Below are 12,251 nucleotides of genomic sequence, written 5' to 3'. Positions count from 1 at the left end.
TTACACCTGAATGATTCTGAGTGACCTACTGATTCCCGAGTAGCAGGATCTATTGCTATGGGGTGGCCAGCTAGTCCAATCAAATTAATGCATGATAACTTGAATTCATAGCAAATATATAAACAATGTCTTCACCAAAATCTGCAAGACTTTCATTGTAGTGAAGTAGAGAAAATCTCAAAAGAACTGAAGATAGCCATCACCTCCGGCTGTGACTAAACCATAGGCTACAAGACCAGAAATCGCCAAGACTGGTTCAACAAAAATGCCCACATCATCCAAGACCTAACCAAAAGAAGAGGACAACTCTCTGAGCCAGGCAAAACAACATTATCAAATGAGGCAAAGGCGAGAGCTCACCAAATAGCAAAGGCAGAGTTACAAAGTAAAAACAGGGAAATTATGATAAAGCTAAGCAACTTCTTGCTGACAAGCAGAGCACTCAAGGTTTCTTCACTGCTATCAAGACAAAATAGGGACCTGTCCCTTGGTCACAAACTGGCTCAGAGTAAGATGGCACTTTTTTGAGAGACAGAGAAAACGTCAGCCTCTGGCGGACAAAGGCCTTCTCAACTGTAATAAAATTGTTGATGAGGACAAATTTGAGGAAATCCACAACCTCCCATCAAAGACGATCTTACTTAGTGTGGCAGAAGAGGTTGAAGTCACTATTCGGCACATGAAGATTGTAAAAGCCTCAGGAGTAGGCAGGATTCCAGCAGGGGCTTTCAAATTTTGAGGAGTAGAACATACCTGCCATTTCCAACAACTGTTCTTGAAAATTTGAGATAAAATAGAAATCTCTGCCAATCTCAGGAATACTGCCATCACCATAATCTTCAAGAAAGGAGACAAAGTGGATAGTGGGAACTTCTGAGGAATTTTCCTACTCTCCATCGCTGGGAAGATCATGGCCTAATTACTTGCGAGGTGCGCTCTCCCAGTCTCTGAGGGAATCCTATCTGAAAGTCAATGTGACTTCCAACCGAGACCTAGAATGATGGACATGATTTTCACTGCTCAGCAACTCTGAAAGAAATACTAGGAACAACACCAACCACCCCAGTTGGCCTTCATTGACCTGACCAAGGGTTTTGACTCAGTTAGTCAGGTAACGCTATGGAAGACCCTGACAAATTTCACTACTCAGTGAAATTCAGCAACATCCTTCTTATCCTCCATGACAAAATGTTCACGTTGGTCCTCACTAAATGGTAATATGATAGAATTCTTTGAGGTTAAGCAATGATGTGTTATCAACCCCATCATTTTCTCAACCTTCATCACTACCTTTCTTCATCTTGTCAAGAACAAACCTCCCACGGATATGGATATTATCTACAGGATAGATGGAAAACAGTCCAATCTCAACCACTTGAAATACAAGAAGTGACACCAACCTCACTTGTGGAATTTCAGGATATGGATAACAACGTCATCTCTGCTCTCTCAGAAGAGAATCTTTAAGCTTCACTTAATTCTTCTGCCAAAACTTACCAAAGTCTCAACCTCAAGACAACTCCAACCCTTTACCAATCCATTGAGGGTCAAGTTCTGGTCCATCCCTCCATTAAGATCAAAGGAGAAATTCTCCAAAATATGGGAACTATTTCTCATCTAAGATTGACATCGATGTAGAGATTCAACATTGCATCTGATATGCAAGCACGACTTTCAGATACATAAAGTCTTCACTCCCCCTGACATCCTGTTGATGTTAAGATCCTTGAGTATAAGGCAGTGATACTTCTCATTCTTCCATATAGCTAAGAAATCTGGCCTATTGTACTTCAAGACCCTTGACATGTACCATCAATGCTGAATTCTCTGTATCAGCTGAGAGGACAGACATACTAACATCAATACCCTAGAAGTAATTAACAGCACCAGCATCAAGGCCATGATCATCCAAAACCAACTCCTCTGAACCAGGCATATGTGTAGGACGCCTGAGTTCCAACTACCAAAGGAAATCGTTCTCAACCTGCTCAAGAAGGCAATCAAATGAGAGAACAACAACGGAATAGTTTCAAAAGATTCATGAAGGAATCCCTCAAGAAATATAGCATAGATGTTAACACATAGGAGACAGAACAAATTGACTTGGAAGAAACTCCTGAATGAAGGGACACAGTGTTTTGGGAATAGTGGCAGCAAGAGGAAGTATGGAAAGCAGTGAGAGAAGGCATGTCAATTATCTCGAGGCCAAAAACCAATTCCACCTCCAGGAATCACCTGCCAGATGTGGACGGAGTTGCAGCTCTAAACTTATTAACCATGCAACAACCTACAGCACCCATGACCAATGAAATGGAATTTCCTCGCTGGACAATCAGACTCGTTATGAATGATTGTCGGCAATGACTTCAAGATTTGTTCCATGTAAAAGTGTTGAAATTCTGCCATGTGCAATCAAGCAACTGAGATGAGGTGAAATTTCTTAACCCATGGAGTGGTGAGCCTGTAGAACTCTTTGTCACAGAAAGTGGTTGAAGCCATTGGATATTTCCAAGAAAACAGCTTGATATTGTTCTCAAGGAGAAAAGTACTGATTGCCTGGTTTCCACTTCAGAAACTGATGACACACATGGATCTTGTAGGTCTGCACAGCAGAAAACACTGTTTGATGCAGAACACTGTATCCTTGTATGCACATGAATACTCATCAAGAAATGCTTCAACAAATTACTGTGAAAGCTGATAATAAGCAATAAAACCAGAACATTGGACAAATACTGAGCACTTCTAAAGAGAGAAGCAGACCTCATTTTCCTTTCTCTGTTTTAGGCAGCTATTCAACTTGTTTGATTAGATGAAGAGCTCCCTTCTAGAATGTTCGCCTGTCTTTATTTGTCAAGCAGGGCTGATTTAAGGATCTGGAACGAATGAGTTAGAGCAGAACAGGAGAACAATATCAAATGAGATGGGAATGCATATTAACAATCAAAACTATAATCCCGTCAATGATTTCTTTGGAACTTAATACCCCCAGTGGGCAATAACAGTTGTGCATAGGCAAGTGCTGGAACAATCAATATCAGCATGCAAATTGAGGTTTTGTTTTACCTGTTCAAGGTTTCAAAGCTTGTCACAACACATTAAATGTACTGAAGTGTTTCAGTGGCAATTCAGTGCAATGTTGTGGATATGCTGGCCTGTTGAAGATGCCATCTTTTTGATGGGCTGCTAAAAATTCTCAGATGAACTAATACAGACCCTGTGGTCCCAATGAATATGAAGAGCAGACAGGTTCTTAGCTACATCAGTCACACAGTTTAATAAATAGCTGTTGTTGCATTGCTGCTGTTTGCAGCATGCTGTGCACAAACTGTCTGTCACATTACCCAAAGACAACAGCATCTGCAGTTCAACATGCTCAATTAGCTACATAACATTTTGGGGCAGTCTGATGTTGAAAATCATTGTTTAATATTGCAGGATTTGTAACATATTTCTCTACTGTGAACACAAAACTCAGGCCTAACATTGGTTTTCAAAATAAAGTATCTCTTTATGTGTGAGTCTACATTGTGCTCATACTCTCTACAGAAGTAACCTGAAAGTACCTTAGAAACGCCATTTCTGACAGTACTGTTAAACTCTGGGAAGCAGAGTAAAAACTAAGATGCACGTGCTAGGATACTAGATTTTTCACCCAGGCATGTCTGAATTGATTGGCAGGTCATACTGTGTCACCAGTTTAAGAATGACCTGGGACGATTCACAGGTAAAGAGCAACCTCTATCTCATACAGTCTTCTGATATTATTTAAGGGCAGACAAATTCAAAGGAGTTTCCGTAAGTGAACCCAACGCCCATGATTTGAAGATAGAGAAAGCAGATTTGCAATATTAGCAGATGACATTTACCACAATGCCGCATACACCACACCAGGACCCTGGATGTATGTAAAAAGAGGTGAACAAGTTCTATATCAATACAGAAGGATGAGATTATTTCAGGTCAAGAACTTGAAGTTCGAATTGTAAGCTTAACTGAACTAATTAAATGTTTCAATACATGCAACAGAGTCCTCAAAGCCGTTAACTTGTCAGCTCTGTACGCATGAAGACCGGTCTCAATTAATTTTGCTACTTTAAAGTCAGTTTTGAAAAGTGAAGCTATTCCCTGGTTGGGTAACAACTGTCATGAAATTTTCTGGCTCGCCACCTCCATCTAAGGAAAAAGTGGAGAGACTTCTATTCGGTGGATGGTGGTGGGTACAAGTTGGAGTTGGGCCAATGATCTCCAGATGTAAATCAGGGACTAACACGGGGCTGCTGTGTACTAACATGGCTGTTTGAAAGATTTGTCTTGGTTTTCTTGGCCTTCCCTTCAGTTGTATTTAAACATTCGGCTTCACAGTCATGGACAATCACATTTATGCACCCATTCACCATACCAACACATGCTAACCCATCCTTCCCTTTCCCCATGGGTCCCTAATACTCTACAGGCCAACCCATGCCTCTAAGGACTGTTGGGCAGTAACCAAGCAGTGTGCCACAAGGATTGGTTCAGGGTCCACTGTTGTTTGTCATTTATATCAACGATTTAGATGAAAATATAGGAAGTATGGTTAGTATATTTACAGATTGCAAAATCGGAAGTATAATGGACTGTGAAGAAGGGTATCTGAGAGTAAAACGAGATCTTGATCAGATGGGCCAATGGGCCAAGAAGTTGCAGTTTAGGTTCAATTCAGATAAATGCAAGGCGTTGCATTTTGGCTAGGCAAACCAGCGTAGGACTTGCTCAGTGAATAGTAGGGTCCTGGGGAGTGTTGCTGACAAAAGAGACCCAGGGGTGTGAGTACATAATTCCTTGAAAGTGGCATGGCAAGTAGACAACATGGTGAAGAAGGCTCTGCCTTCATTTGTCAGAGCATTGAGTACAGGAGTGGGGAAGTCATGTTACAACTGTACAAGAAATTGGTGAGGCCGCTTTCAGAATACCACATACAATTCTGGTCATCCTGCTGTAGGAGGGATGTTATTAAACTGGAAAAGGTGCAGAAAAAAATTAATAATAATATGGCTGGGACTGGAAGGTTTGAATTATATGAACAGACTGGAGGGTAGAAGGCTGAGGGGTGACCTTATAGATGTTTATAAAATCATGAGGGATATTGATAAGGAATTTTCCAAGTGTAGGGCAGTCCAAAACTAGAGGACATAAGCTTAAGGTGAGAGGGGAAAGATCTAAAAGGGACTTGAGGAGCAACCATTTTACACAGAGGATGGTATATATATATATGCAATGAGCTGCCAGAGGAAGTGGTAGAGGCAGGTACAGCTACAAATTACGTTTAAAAGATATTTGGACAGGTACATAAATAGTAAAGGTTTAGAGGAATATGGGCCAAACGCAGGCAAGTAGGACTAGTTTGGTTTAGGATTCCTGGCTGGCATGGACGAGCTGGACTGAAGGGCCTGTTTCCATACTGCATGACTCTGTGACTCTAAGTATGATCTATTAAACATAATGTGCCAACTTAGTGCTAATATGACCCAAGATTCATCATCCTTTGTCCATTTTCATTATTCGTTCAAAGATGGTGTCACAGCTACACTCAGATTTGCTGCCCATCTCGAATTATCCAGAGAGCACTGAGGAGCCTGGAAATACATGTAGGTCAGACCAGAGAAGAATGGCAGATTTTCCCTTCTGAAAGACATTAGAAAACTCAATGGAAATTTACAACAATCAACATGGTTGGCATCAAGTCAGTTTTTTTTTATTTCTGTATTTTATAGAATTCAAATTTCACTATCTGCCCCGGTGAGATTCAAAGCTGTGTCCCCAGAGGATGAGCCTTGGGTTCTGGATTACCTGCCTAATGACACTACTACTGTTCCACTTGGACCACTTACCAATCCCTCCTCCCCCAACCCCAGCCAATGTCTACCTTCTACAGTTACTATCTGTATGTCTTGATCTTTATTTTTCCTTCAATTTTTATTTTAAAATCTATGCAATTTATAGTCATGGAATGGAGAAGTTACACTGCAGGCTTCAACGATTAGTTTTTCAGGGCCAGCCAGGTTGTTCAGCAATAAATATGGCTTAATACACTGTATTAAACTGAATTTTATATCATTTAACAACAGTGGAAATGCAGTGGAAAAAAAATTTCATTTGAGATCAAATTGCTGATGTCCATGCTGATTGCATCTGTGAAAACAGCAGCAGTGCATCTTATGGAGGACTGGGGCATCATGGTCATTAACTCTAAATTTCCATCCTCTGCCTGCATCTTTAACTCACTACACCATCAATGCAACCTCAAAAGTCATAATGATATTCATGTTATCCATTAATTCATCCAGACAAATAACAAATAACAAATAACAAAGAGGCTAACTTTAGGCAAATCTAAGACTCCCTCAGGAAAAAATGTTCTCAGAGGCTGCAGTTACACAGAAATACTGGAAATACTTTAGCTAACTCAGCCAGTGGAATATGTTCCAATGTTCCCAAGAATAAATACCACACAGGGATATCCAAAAATAATCATTAACCATCCAGGAGGCTTACTGATAAAATTATTTTTTTGCCCCAAGGAATTCATCTCAATCACTAAAGCTACACAGTTTTCTATCATATTTATACTTGTTCATACTGGTGATATATTGAATTAATGGTTCAAGGCGATTTACCACTAGAAGGTCAAATCGGATTCTGAATCCCATCCCATTTCATTTTAACTCCGAATACTTGTTTCACTTTTCCAGCTCCATTATTGTGTTTTTCTACATGAATAGCCCTCTTTCCCTTTTGGATCCAATGTAAATGCAGATACTCCTACAACTGCTCACTTGCTCCTGCTAATTAAATCCTAATTTTACAAAATTGGACAACTTGATCATTTTTGTTACAGTTGATTCTACCAAATCATTAATATAGCTAAAACACAAAATTGGTCTCAGAGCTAATCTCCATGGTCGACAGTATGGTGCTGGAAAAGCACAGCAGGTCAGGCAGCATCCAAGGAGCAGGAAAATTAACGTTTTGGGCATAAGCCCTTCATCAGGAATCAGGATTATTTCCAAAACATCGATTCTCCTCCTCTTCAGATGCTGCCTGACCTGCTGTGCTTTTCCAGCATCACACTCTCAACTTTGATCTCCAGCATCTGCAGTCCTCAGTTTCTTCTAATCTCCATGGTGCACCATCATCTCCTTTCAAACTCACGCTGGTCCCTTAAAGATTACTTTGCATTATCTCAGTCAGTGACCTACTTGCATCGCTTGACCCTTCTGCTATGTGTTCAACCCCCAGAATGATATTATGTAAAGACTTGGCTGAAATTTAGTTTGCTAAAATCTGTCTAGTTATCTTAATTGAATGCAATACCTTCAAAATATTCCAACATATTTGCGAAGCAAATTTTTCCATCTCTAAGATTATGCCGATAACATTGTGACTATACTTCTCTCGATTCCTTGCTGTTCTCACAGGAACACATTGCATTATTTTATCCGTAAGTTATACCAAACCCACAGGTTACAAATCACTGGGTTACCCCATTGAAGAGACCGTACATTTGCTTCTCCCTAGCCTTTTATCAGAATTTCTGTCCATTAGCCAACCTTGTGAATAACTTGAATATCTACTCGTTTTCTCTCTTTTTAACCTTTTACTTCTAGGCCCATATAGGGGAAGGCATTTTCTGGATTAAATGTGAAGTTCAAAGAAAGGAGAGCTGGGAAGGAGTTGACATAAGAAATAGGGGCATCATAACATACTGCATCAATAAGCCACAATAGAGTAAGGGGTGTTTCCAGTAGTGTGCCATTCTTCAAGTAATTTAAAGATAAGATGGAGGATGAAGTCTGGATACTCTTAGGTCACATACAATGGCACAATGATGTCATGAGTATGTCATTTGAAGATATGCTGTGATATTGTATCTCTTAAAGATATACTGGCATACTGACTGTGAGTCACAACACAACACATCTCCCCTCTAAGATTTCAACCCACATTTTAAAGCCATGCCCTTTATCACTAATCTGTTTGATGGGGTAAAGATGTAGCTCCCAACCACTCCAATCAGGATTCTCACAATTTTGAATGTCTCAAAGAAGTCTGCCTGGAACTGTCTCCGTTCTAAGAAGAACAAGGCCAGCCTATCTCATCTTTCCTAATAGTTGCATTTGACGTATCCTGACAGAATGAGAATTAATCTCCCCATTCCATTTCTCGTGCAACTATATCCATTCTGCCATGACGTGACCTGGTTGCACACAGTTGTGGTCTAACTAGTGATTTAGACAGTACCAGTGTATCCAACCTGTTCTTATATTCAAACCATGGAAAGGCCTAGAATGATTCTGCATGCCCCTTCTTAACTAACTTATCGACCTGTTCTCGTTGGGGATTTGTGGATGTTCACTTCAAGATCCCTCACCTCCTCAATACGTTTTCATATTCTTCCATTAATTGTGTATCATTATACCATGTTTGATCTTCCAAAATGCAGCATATCACAATTCTCTTGGTTAAATTCCATTTGCCCAAGTGACTAGTCTATTGACATCTTCCTGTGGACTACACTCATTCACACCTACAATACCCCAATAGCCATTTCTTTTATCGTCTACAAACTTCTTTATTAATTCACCTGCATTTACATCCAAATCATAAATATACACCAGAAAATAAAGAGATATTTTTGTACGAGGCCCTACGGAATCCCAGTAGAAAAAGCCACAAACTCACAAAGACACTAGTCAATAATTCTGCTTTGTTTCCAGCTATCAAGCCAATTTTATATTTCTCCTGGATTCCATAGGCTTTTTTTTTTAGCCAGTCTGCCATTTGGGACCTTGGCGAACACCTTGCCAAAATCCATTTCTACCACGTCAACTGTATTATTCTCATCAATGTTCTTTGTTACTTCTTGAAAAATTCAATCAAGTTAAATGGACCTGATCTTTTCTCTCGATTTGTCTTCTTTTCTATCAACATATGTTTGATGGACCTGGTCTTCATTAGTGTAAATGCCTGACGCCTTTTCAAATGGCTTTCAGGGACAGATGGTAACTCCTTTTCTCTTGTTTCTGCCATAGTCACTGCCTCACATAAAACTATGCAAACTGCCGTCTGTTAATCCGTGCCTATAAAAGTAATGGTTTATCCTTTCTCTCAGAATTCACTACAACAATCTGACCACTACTGAGATTAGAATGATGGGCCTGTAAATATATGTTCTATCCCCCACTGCCTTTTATAACAAAGAGCCCTTGGTAGCGAACTTCCAAACTGCACCCCTATTTCCTCCCCCTCTCTGCTTCCCCCCGATACACGGGGTGGGGGGGTGAGGGAATCCTCAGGTTCGTGACAGAGGGGTTGGTCAAAATGGCTGAGGCAGCCTTTCTCCCCTCCCTCAGTCACCCCTTCATCCCCAAATCTACCACTCTCTTACTCTCCCCTCCCCCGCCCCGCACCCTCAGTTGGGGGCAGTGGGTCGTAGTGTGACTATATGACTATTTAGTACGGCCAATTCACCTGACCTGCACATCTTTGAAAGGAAACCTACGCAGACACGGGGAGAATGTGCAAACTCCACACAGACAGCCACCCGAGGCTAGAATCAAACCTGGGACCCTGGTGCTGTGAGGCAGCAGTCCTAACCACTGAGCCACCGTGCCTCCCATTTCTTTAGATTTTTCCAGACAATTAGTAGACTTCTGCTTGTCTTTCCATCAAACATTTGTTGATAGAAAAGAAGATAAATAGGGAGAAAAGATCAGGTCCAACTAACTTGATTAAATTTTTCAAGAAGTAACAAAGAACATTGATGAGAATAATACAGTTGATATGGTAGAAATGGATTTTGGCAAGGTGTTCGCCAAGGTCCCAAATGGCAGACTGGCTAAAAAAAAAGCCTATGGAATCCAGGAGAAATATAAAATTGGCTTGGTCGCTGGAAACAAAGCAGAATTATTACTGGTGTTTTCGGATGTGTTCATCTGCATGTGCAGCATCTGTTTTCTCTTGCAAATTGACCTTAAGTTGGTTAGCCATCTCTTGAACTGCTGCACTCGGAGTTGCATAGGTTTGTCTTCGGTGTGTCAGGGATGAAGTTGTAATATTTTGGTCCAATGACAGTGAAAAAACAGTGATATAGTCATGATGGTGCGCGATTTAGAAGGAAACTTGGAGATGGTGGTATTGCTGCTGTATCTTATTTTTCCATTGGTAGGGATTGTGCATTTAGAAGCTGATGTTGAAGGGTTGCTGTACTACTCAACTGCATACTCTGTTTGGGAAGAAAAGGGAACGAATGCTTAAGGTGGTGGCTAGAGAAGCAGTAAATAAGTACTGGCCCAACCAGTGGAGCACACATCCCAAGAATGAATTAAAAACAAAATTTGGAACTGATCCGTGACCTTATTGAATGGTGGACAGGCTTGCAGGTCCTAATGGCTGACGCTTGCTTATAATTCCTATGTTCATTAGCACGCACGTGACCAGGAACTTGACTTTCTCCTTGAAGGGATGTGAATAAATAATGCCTTTCCCTGACAGTTCTACACTACGAAAGAATGACAGTCCCACATTACGAAGGGAGTTCTAAGTGGAATCTCCTTTAAGAAATATATGGCCTCTGTCTTCCATAAAAGAAAAGAGGCCAGAGTGGCAACCTGTCACTCCCCAGAAAATCTAGCCAAATACATCTCGTACTAATATTAAATGGAAAACATGCAGCATCTTTTGGTCAATGCTAGGTACAGCGCTGCAGCAGCTAAAAAACAACTTACAATTAAGGTTTTAGGCATATCCGGTGTTTAGGCATGGGAGTTGATCCTTCGTCATGCATCTGGTGATAACATCTAAATTCATGACTGTGCAATTCTTCAAAAATGTCAAATATGTGAATTTAAAATCGACTTGGGTTTCAGTGAAACAGATACCCTAAATAGTGACTTGTGCAATAATTAGCACCATGATTTCAGAAAAGAAACACAGAAACAAATCCTCAACTATAGTGATCTCTCCAGAACATTTTCAATCTTTTTTCTAGCCTTTTGTTCATCTTTTTATCGACTAGTTTCCTCCTCCCATTAACATAAAGATAACATAACAGAGAGGATTCTAAGCAGTTATGTCTGATCAGAAAGGAAGCAAATACTTTAGAATCCATAACTAAATGTTTAAAGGAGGGGAGAAATTGAAGGAGAAAGCAGTTCCAGATCTTTTATAAAAGTGTTAATCAAGGGATGGGGGGAAAATAATTGCCCTGAAAGTAGATGCAATTACAAGGTTATTCTGTGACCATTCAACTGTGATGGAGAATAAATGAGTGACGTAGAGACTGGCATCAACATTCACCTTGACTGGAAGCAAGAAGTTCAGATATTTGAATGCATCTCACATTCACCTTCTGCTTTATCCGCATGAGAAATCTATCAGCTTAGTCTTCATCATAGTGCATGCAATGTGAAGTTATTTTCCTCCTCTGCAAAGGACCTAAAGTTTAATAGAACAAGAACTCATTAAGGATCCTGATGGCGCTTGACTATATAATTAAAACTGAACACAACTTGAAGAACCAGAAATATTGAAGGGAAAAAATGCCGCAAAGGAAGACAAAGAATACTAAAGTAGCACTGTAAATAAAATTAAAATTAAGAAGTGTAAGGTGGAAAATGCTACAGGCAGGTAAGATTTTCCTTGGCTTTCAAATACATAAAATGACATTCGTGTCCACCATTGCAAACAGCTTGTGAAGCACACTGTGTGACGGGTACTGCATTAACATAAATCATTTCTGTTTTCTGTTGAAAAGGAAAGTAATTTGCAGACAGGGAAGTGTGCATCCCATTTTCTATGAAAAACATTTATCTTTTTAAGAAAAACAAACTTCTCTTGACTAAATTCCCCCTTTTTTTCATTTTGCTCTTTGTACTTATTCTGTTTCCACTATGCACTTCTCATTTCTTGCCCTATTAACAGAGTTACTTTGGTTTTGCTTTTTTCTTCCTTTGCAGTGCTTTCTCCTTTCAATACTTCTGGTTCTTGAATTTCTATTTATTCTTTAGTTTTTCTATTTATTTGTCAACCATATTTTTTTCTTCATTTGTTTGTTAAGTGCCATTTCCAAATTCAGTGATACTAATTCTGTGCTTTTGTCCCATTTCCCACTTTTCCAGCTTCCCAGGGTGTTTTTTTTTCATTCTTGATCACAAAGCAGGTGAACATGATATGCACTCTTGAGCTTGTTCTGCCATTCAACATGGATT

The 12,251-nt window shown here is 40.0% G+C and overlaps 1 protein-coding gene across 2 annotated transcripts in view; it reads right to left on the bottom strand.

Moving 5' to 3' along the window:
* Nucleotides 1-12,251, bottom strand: part of fam135b (family with sequence similarity 135 member B) — a 367,782-nt gene that overhangs the window by 302,797 nt on the left and 52,734 nt on the right. Inside the window, exon 1 of one of the 2 annotated variants that reach the window (XM_072569978.1) lies at nucleotides 11,341-11,348. The exons of the other annotated variant lie outside the window; for it this stretch is intronic. The gene's annotated coding sequence lies outside the window, so the exon portion shown is untranslated. Of the gene's footprint in view, nucleotides 1-11,340; nucleotides 11,349-12,251 lie in introns of those variants that run through there. 2 annotated transcript variants of the gene reach the window in all.

This window comes from Chiloscyllium punctatum, chromosome 5 (assembly GCF_047496795.1).
Source record: "Chiloscyllium punctatum isolate Juve2018m chromosome 5, sChiPun1.3, whole genome shotgun sequence".
Taxonomy (NCBI): Eukaryota; Metazoa; Chordata; class Chondrichthyes; order Orectolobiformes; family Hemiscylliidae; genus Chiloscyllium; species Chiloscyllium punctatum.
This window is presented reverse-complemented; position numbering and strand designations above follow the sequence as displayed.